A 9,579-nucleotide genomic window follows, 5' to 3' on the forward strand; every position below is an offset into this window, starting at 1 on the left:
TCTTTAAACACACACATTTATTTATTATTAATCTGTAATAATTTGTAATTCTAATAGGGTCTAATAAAAACATTTGAATTTGAATTCGAAATACGGTATAAAACAGGGAGACTTGAAGAAGGATAAAGGAGAGATTATACCAGGAGTGAATGAATGCGAGTTGAGAAAGGGGAAGACTTGAAGGATTATAAGCAGTCCACAAAACGTACTAAGTAACTCGTCAAGAGAAGAAGACATGATAAAAAATGTTTGTTTGATAGAAACGAAGTTGGTCCAAGAATGCCTAGAGAAGCAGAACAAATTAGAAAAAAAATGTCTATACCTATGTGGCGGATTCATCTCTCCAAAAAATCCTATATAGGTAGGTATTTCGCCACTGCAAGAAAATCTACAAAATAAAATAGTTATTTTTTGCAAACACTGCTGCGTTAATCCAAACGGAAACTACTTGTCAGTAGTTAGGTTTACAGATATACAAATTTCCTTATTCATTTTTGAATCCGTTTGCTTAATCCGCAAGCACATATCTGCTATTCCCGAAAGGCCATCTCACAACTATCCACTGAGGAATGCGGAGCACGCCCTTTAACTGCCAACCCCGAGCTCGGAACTAGTTAAATCTCAATACCGTACAATACCAAAAAAATGTACCATCATCTGCCTTTGAATATCAAGTCACTTTCATTCTTTCCCGCATTTCGCAAAGCTCTGAAATCATACTTACTGGAGAGAGATTTTTTTGGCTTTTTGTACAATAAAGCGTTGTTTATTATTTTTATTATTTGGCATGAACTGTAGATGTAATTGTGTCCCCGTCTTGCCGTCTAGTAGAAATTCACCTTAAGAGTCTATTACGCTGTACTTTCGGGTTGCTCTAAGGCAGTGATTCCCAAAGTGGTCCAGGTGGACCCCCAGGGGTCCACGGGAGACTTGCTGGGGGTCTACGTAGGCGTGAACAAAAAATGGGGGTCCATAAGATGTTAATGGGGGTCCACGAAAATTTATCTGCTTTTGATAGTAAAGAGCAAAAATGTAAGCATAGTTTTTATAAGGGCCTACCTACATTGTTTTAAGTACCTATCTAAGCAGATAATATTTTAATAAGGCAAGCGACTGTTACTTGTCCAAACTTGCGTATTCGATATTACGTACAATTTCGTGTACAGACTTGCAAAGCGCTATCCGCCCGACAATGCTTAATGCTTGTTCAGACATGAACTTGATCACCACTATAAATACTTGATGCCAAAGGCAAACGCATTCATTTGTTTCGGAATTTCGAAAAAAAGGGCGGAATTTGGAAAAAAAGTTGTGAGAAAATTTATATCTGTGTTTGCTAGTGCCGGAGAAAAGTAAGTAACCTACCTTTTTTGTTATAGTACTTAAGTATTTTGTTTACGTGTACTAGTCGGTTGATCACAACGGCCTGTATAGATAGGTAACTTAGTAACTTACAGATATCTTAATTGTCCTCTTTCGATTTGAAGACAAACACAGCACGTTTTTATTCAATTGTTTTTTCACGAGAGAAACACTGCCTCTCTAAAAGGCCGAATAAGCAATATTGCAGAGCAATTAATTTTGTAATTTTTCTTGCAAATAACTACTAATTTTATAAAACAGTAATTTCATAATCATTTTAAATTGGTTTTGAAGTAACTATTTTATCAAAACTATTCCTTTTCGGAAAGAGCGAGCGGTGCGCGGGCGACGGGAAAAGGGCGGGGCTTGGACTTCGATGCCAGTTTGTCACGTTTTAACAATGAAGCCGCAGACAAAAAATACGCAAATACACGGAGCGCGTGAACTCATTGATTTAATAAAATGTTAGTTATCGTTTTTATGGACAATTTTGGGATTTCGACTTTATTTTTTCCTACACAAATATGATCAGTATTCGATACTGAGTACACCAATTTTATTTATACTATTAAAAATTAGTGGTAAATTATGTACTTTAAAATTGATACCGTTTTGTGAAAACGTCTGTATTTGTCTCAGCGGTTTATTAGTTGGTCCCTTTACAAGCCGTAATTCTATTTCCGCGTGCTGACAAAGGCTGCGGTGTGATACCTATATTCAGAAAAAAACTTGGTTACTAAAACATTTTTTTTACAGGTAAGGTAACTGACACGAAACATGGCTACAGCAAAGAAAAAATGTCGACAATATAGTATCGATTATTTGAAATATGGTTTTGTTCCATCAGAGGCAGACAAACAATTGCCCATGTGCCTATTATGCAACAAAGTTTTGAGCAATGACTCTATGAAACCATCAAAGCTCGAAGATCATCTAAAAAGGTGTCATACTGATAAAATAGGTAAAGATTTAAAATATTTTCAAACATTGAAAGAAAAATATGGAAAGAGACCCACCATGCACAGTATGTTCGCTTCAACATCTCAAAGTAACGATGATGGCTTGCGGGCATCTTACAATATCTCATTACTTATAGCAAAATCTGGAAAACCGCACACTATCGGAGAACAATTAATTTTACCCGCTGTTGAAGAGGTTTTAAAAACTGTTTTGCACAAATCTCCATTTGACGTACTAAAAAGAATTCCATTAAGTAACAATACTGTACAAAGACGCATTGATGAAATGAGCTCTGATATCGAAAGCTTTTTGTGCAATCATCTGCAAAAAACTCATTTTTCTATACAACTGGACGAGTCAACGTTACCCAGTAATGAAGCATTACTATTGGCATATGTCCGATTTATTGTTGAGGAAGAAATTCACGAAGAATTGCTATTTGCCAGAACTTTGGAGACTGACACTAAAGGCGAATCAATATTTAATGTCCTGAGTAATTTTTTTACGGAAAAATCGATCCCATTTACAAACATTATTTCAGTGGCAACAGACGGAGCTCCTGCAATGGTCGGGCGATATCGTGGGTTTATAAGTCATCTCAAAAGAATTATACCAGGACTTACAGCTATTCATTGCGTAATCCACCGACAACATCTTGTGGCAAAACATTTAAGTGACAGGTTGAACCAATCTCTTCATTTTGTAATAAAAGCTGTCAACAAAATCAGAAGCAATGCATTGAATACGCGTTTATTTGCTCAATTGTGCGACGAAAATGATGAAGACTTCCAACGACTGCTCTTACATACTGAAGTACGCTGGTTGTCGAAAGGTGCATGCTTAACGAGATTTTACTCTGTTTTCGATTCCATATTAGAGTTCTTAGAAAGTAGAGATCCAGATTTAAAAGAAAACTTGATCAAATTCAAAGCAGACATTGCGTATTTGACAGATTTGTTTAAAAAATTTAATGATATTAACTTGCAGTTACAAGGGGACAGCCTGAATTTAATAAAAACAAAGGGGATAATTTCGGCTTTTCTTGGGAAATTGAAATTTATGAAGCAAAACATTAGTCGGCGCGAATTCTCTCAATTTCCAAACTTGTCGCAGGTAGAATGTATTGATGAGGATATCCATACCTACAGTCAACATTTAAGTGCTCTGCATGATGACTTCAAAACCAGGTTTGAAGATATACTGACGATGGATATACCACCATGGATCATAAATCCATTTGATGAAACGGAAGTGGCCAATGTTGTATTACAAGAGGAGCTGCTCGAGCTAAGCACTAATGAGGAGCTGAAGGTGAAATTTAGAAAAGGCTACCCAACATTTTGGCTGCAAGCAGAAATACCCGAAAAATATCCTGGACTGTGGGAAATCGCAAGGAAATTTTTAATAGCTTTTCCCTCGTCATACCTTGTCGAAAGGAGTTTTAGTGCCGTTACAAACCTCTTAACAAAAAAAAGGAGCAAATTAAACATCACAGAGCGGGGGGATTTGCGGTTATTGCTCACAAAAATAAAGCCAAACATTGATCGTTTGCTGACACTCCATCAGATACATCCTTCCCATTAATTAAAATTATGACCTGAACCTATATTACCTTAATATTTTTTCTTGTAATTCTATTCTTTTAATAAATAAAGTGATATAAAATGTACCATTTTTCGTTTTTATTTTACATATCGGAATATAGGGACAGAACTCAGAAGTGACACAATTTTTATTTTTTGGCGACTTTAAGAATGTGGTAGAAATGTAGCAGCAGGGGGTCCACCGAAACCAGTAAAATTTTGAAAGTGGTCCACGAGAAAAATAAGTTTGGGAACTACTGCTCTAAGGGGTCGGGTAAAACGGGTGTGTGACCAAAGGAAATATATATTATATTTCAGATATACGCCTAAGGCTTAGCCGGATCCTGTCATGTGAAGCCACACCTAAAATTCCAAACACACGTGCTTTGATTAAGGTTTGCAGAGCTTCAGCATTTGTCATAAAATAGCGAGCAATTTGTTACAAAACCATATAAATTATACCTATATCACTATAATCACAAAACTTCAATCTATTTCCGTATTGTAACGGAATTTTAAATTATGTCTCTATTTTCGAGAAAATTTAGTCCAAACATAAGGAATATTTTGTTGATGTTTGACCACCAAAATCTTAAAAATAAAGAAGTCTAAAAATGTGCTTATATACAAATATGGATATAGTATAATCCTTTATCTTTAACTTCTTTATTCATTTGTGCCGAACTCTTTCTTTATTCAAATGCCGAACGCTTATATTGCTACTTTTTCGGACTAGTCAAATGGACTCTTAACGTTACATTCCGAGACCTATAAATGCCATTAATAAATCATCTCGGCATGCAGACCGATTAAAGACGAGTAGGTATCGATCTGTATGATGTGAAACACGGTAAATCGTCCAGATAATTGTCGATCGCACCCGGTATCGTCACTCCATCGGCAGGCCGTTACAGCTGTGCGGCAAATGGCCCGTGTCCAAGCCATTTCACGTTCGGCCGCACTCAATCGCCGACCGCGCTAATTAATTTTCGGCTCCCCTTTTCGATCGCAACGCGCCGCTTTAAAAGCAGGAGGGAGTGGGAGAAATACTTTTTTTAATGGAGAGGTAATGTAGAGGATAAGGTAATAAATATCGATGTTAGAGTTTGTAATGCGGAAGATAATGAAATAGAACTTAAATTTTAGAAAACGAAATACTATAAAGTATAATACAAGAATGATTATACTTGGTATATTCATACCAGGGGCGCGCAGTCCATGGAAGCAAGGGAAGCAGTGCTTTCACTAAGCAAATTACAAAACATCATCTTCTAAAATGTAATTTTTGAAATACAGAACAATTAATTTGGTTTATATTAAAAATGCTAAAGCTTCATTCAGTGCCTCCCAATTAGTGGAATAAATTAGTGGTTTCAATTACACTTTATACTTTTTAGTTTACGATCATTTACAATGTCTAAAAAATACAGTTAAAATTAATAAAATATCCCAGCAACAGCTTGCGATAGTCTGTTGTATCCATAGAGAAAGCATAATATTTAGCTTATAAAACAATAAACTTTTGATTTCTAACCAAAACTTTTCTTGGCGAGTGATAATCAAAGGCCAAAATGACATTCCTCGCAAATTTTTAAGAAGGTATAATTAGTGGAAAAGTCAAAAGTTTGTTAACTTTTTCCAATAATTGAAAATTACTACCACTAATTATGACGTTCTGAATGCTTACATTAAAATTAAGTAAAACTAATTGAAACTACTAATTTATTCCACTGATTTCGAGGTTCTGAATGAGGCTCAAAACATTATCTTCATTATCAAGCCTATAACAAATGCGGCCTTTACTCCTCGGCGACCGAGCAACAGCAGAAAATTTTCCTGTAAAACGGCATTTTCCTGTAAACAATAATAAAGTCTGTTTTCAAACTCCTCCCTAACATTTCGGAAAACTTCACTAAAAATTAACCGGCATTCTGCTGTAATTGCGCCTTTTAAGATCATCAATATCAGTAGGTTGTGTTTTATAAACAATGGATTTAAGATATCCCCAAAGAAAGAAGTCTAACGGTGTTAAATCCGGTTATCTTGGAGGCTATTCAATTGGTCCCCTTCTGTCAATCTATGTACCTGGAAATCTTTCGTTTAACCACTGTCGGACCGGAAGAAAATAATGAGGTGGAGCACCCTCTTGCTGAAATGTTAACAAATTCTCCTGTAAAACTGGATTACCCTCAGCATCAATTTCAGTTTCTAGCCCTTGGGTGATAAGAGGATCAATAGTCTCTTGAAGCATATTATGAATTATGATTCCGATCACCTGTCAAGTTTTCTTCAATAAATAAAGGACCAGTAATGGCATTTCCACGAATACCAGCCCAAACATTTTGGGGATATTGTGTATGTCCTTCTCAGAAAATGCCGACCGAGCAACAGCAGAAAATCTTATAGAATCTAACCGGGCGATAGCTTCTCTGCTAATCTGCAGCCAATCTGGAAGCTATCATTAGAACAGGTTCTTTGTTTGAACGGTTGTCTGTTATCCGTTTGTCGTAATACGTACCTACGTGCGTCGTACCTTGTGCAATATGGAAGACAATAAAGGTTGATTCTCACTATACCTTCCGTTTCCATTCCATATCCGTTCCGTATTTTTTATTGTATTGACGCCCTACGTAAGCTTCCATTCCGTATCAGTTCCATACTTTTTATTGTACAGGGTGGACCATTTTGGTTGTTTCTATAGGGTATCTAAGAAACCGTGAGAAATATTCAAATTTTGATACTGCAGTCTCGGGTTCTTTTTTTGAAAAAATCACAATGGTGCAAACAGGTCGTGGCTATCTTGATCGGTTACGAAGCTACAAAGGGATTCTCAAATTTTGTACTTTTTGAACATGTTCGATAGTTTGTTTATTTCAACAGCTACGCAAATATGAATTAAACATTCTAAAGGCACTTTTCTGTGTAGAATGCAGTGGCGTAGTCAGACTTTTTTCGAAAAAAATATTTTTTTAGATATTAACTATACTTATGTATTGGTAATTAACTATACGTGGTATACTGATGCTTCCAAAACCAAAGAAGGGACAGAGATAGGAGTATATGAGCCAAAAACTAAATACTCCAAACCAATATGCATCTACCCCAGCATCCTTCAGGCAGAAATCTATGCTATCGAACGATGCGTACAATTTATCTTAGATAGGAACTATCGAAAACATAAAATAGTCATCTTATCCGATAGTCAAGCAGCACTAAAAGCGATGAAGTCAGTAACTATCAATTCAAAGTTGGTCAAAGAATGCCTATAGAAGCTGAACAAATTAGGCAAAGAAAATAAAGCCCTCCTACTCTGGAGCCAGCTAACCAAGAGATAGAAGGCAATGAAAAAGCAAACAATATAGCTGGAAAAGGAGCGAACACTCCACTAACAGGACTCTGAGCCAGAACCGTTCCGGTTTCTAAGTGGAAACTAATATAAACCAGAACTCAAGAACATAGAAGACTCAATCCGTAACCTGAAATGGGAATTATCCAACGGTCTAAAACACTCGAAGAAATTTCTCAGAATTTACAATCGACGAAAATCAAAGATTTTTCTTGATTTAAGTAAGAACAATCTTCGGATTGTCACGGGGTTTTTAACAGGACACTGTCTCTTCAACAAACACCTCAGCAGATTGATGCTAAGAAACAACGGCTAATGCAGATTCTGTGGGAAAAATAAGGAAACATCAGAACACCTCATCACTGAGTGCGCCGAGACGACAATCATTCGTGTCATAAACTTTGGTACGACTGATATCGGAGAAGGGGAACTAGCCTCTGTGAAGCCGTCTCAGATACCGGCTCTTGTCAAAGTATTGAGACTGTATGATGACTTATAACTCGTTATAACTGTAAGGTTTTTTTATGTCCCTTAAGTGCTGTTAAGAAGGGGATTTTTGTTGATGTAAATGTATAATTATTTTTTTTTGTTTCCTTAAATATTTTGATTAAAAGAAAATATATAAAAGTGGACAACGCTGTGCCGGTAAAGCTTAATCACGTGACTAAAAGTTTATTTGATATGAACTGTACTATACATTTTTTATGATTTTAGATAAAATTTGCAAAAAAAATGAATAAACGTTATATTTTTTGTAGAAAAACTTTTGGCTACAAAAAATGTCTATAAATAGGTAGAATAATAATATAATATTTTAGCATTAACCTTATTAACATGACATTATTTTTTTTAACAATATGCTAATCTAGCGACTAATCGGATTCTAAAATTAGAAACAAATTATTAAATTATTAACGTAATTTAAACAAATTAATAAATAATTATACCGGGTGGTTCATCGGCGTTGGAACTATAGGAAATCCCATGCCAAATTTGAACTGTCCAAATATTGACTCTCCTATTGTTTTTACATCTAAGTCGTTTTTAAATGTCTATGTATACTGAATACACTTCCCACTTTTTGCCAAGCCGATTTTAAGTAATTTAAGAAAAACTGCCCAAGCAGCATTTGGACGTCGGGACAACGTTGTGTCACGCGACCAAACGTCGGGGCGCAACGTCGGCACAACCTCGTGCCAACCCTAGTCTGCACTAGTTCGGAGAATAATTTTTGGGTCGAAACGACGTTGGATACCGACGTTGGCTAGAAGCTTAATTTAGTATAAACTGCAACGTTGTTTAAAATCCTAATTCACAAAAATACACAACTAATATGGCGTCTAAGTCGCGTTTTATCCTAAATTGGGATAATTATAGTAAAAATATTACTTTTATGATTTAGTTAGAGACATAAGTCAGATGGCAGTCAAGGAAAACAAAACAAAGGTATTTAAGTGTGGAGGATGTTTGAAGATAATAATTATTGAAACACTTTAACCGACTCTGTAACTCGTTACCCAAGGCAAAAAAGTTAAACGCAAACAACTTTATTGATAAATGTATTGTTTCTACTTTGAAAAATACTAATGGGCCTTAAAATTAAAGAAGTTTCAAATATTTTCTTGAATTTTTTTTAGTAAAATGAGAATAATTTATTCGCAGTCGAAAAAATTGTTTCCGCGTGTTTTTTAGGGTCAAATATTTCAAGTTAATGTATTCAAAAAGCAGGAATTGCATTTTAGGAACGAAACATTTTCTTATTTAACAACATGGCGGCTTTCACTTTGTTGTTTTGGAGATTAAGATGGAGTAGTTCGAGTAGTCACATACTGAACTAATAAAGTCGCAGTTCGGCCTTAACAGGTAGTATACTAGTCGCAAGATTGCCTAATTTAGTCATCCTAAAGTCTAGCTTGTGCCGCCCTCTATAATCTAAATAAACGAGGGAGTGGATAAACTATCGGTAATATATGTCGATGTATATTTAAATTTAGTTTTATATGTACCTTTCTTATGTCCCATTTTAATTAAGTTTTTTTTTATAAAAACAAAAACAGCACTGAACTGTCTGACTGAACAGAACAATGAAGTGAAAATTTAAAATTTAAGGTTATGGTTCAATACAGTTGCAAAAAGGCAGTGACTCGACGTCCTACCAACGTAAGAATAAGGAAATCTAAACAACGTTGGAATTAGTAAAACAGACGACGGTTGCATAACGTTGGAATAGGTCCTGAAACTGAAGTCGGAAAACTCTATATTGTACAACGCTGTAACTACGTTGTCCGAATCACCTAAAGATCACTTAAGCAAAAAAGGTTACAAGAC

This window comes from Sitophilus oryzae, unplaced genomic scaffold (assembly GCF_002938485.1).
Source record: "Sitophilus oryzae breed Bouriz unplaced genomic scaffold, Soryzae_2.0 scaffold_866_pilon_pilon, whole genome shotgun sequence".
Classification (NCBI taxonomy): Eukaryota; Metazoa; Arthropoda; class Insecta; order Coleoptera; family Curculionidae; genus Sitophilus; species Sitophilus oryzae.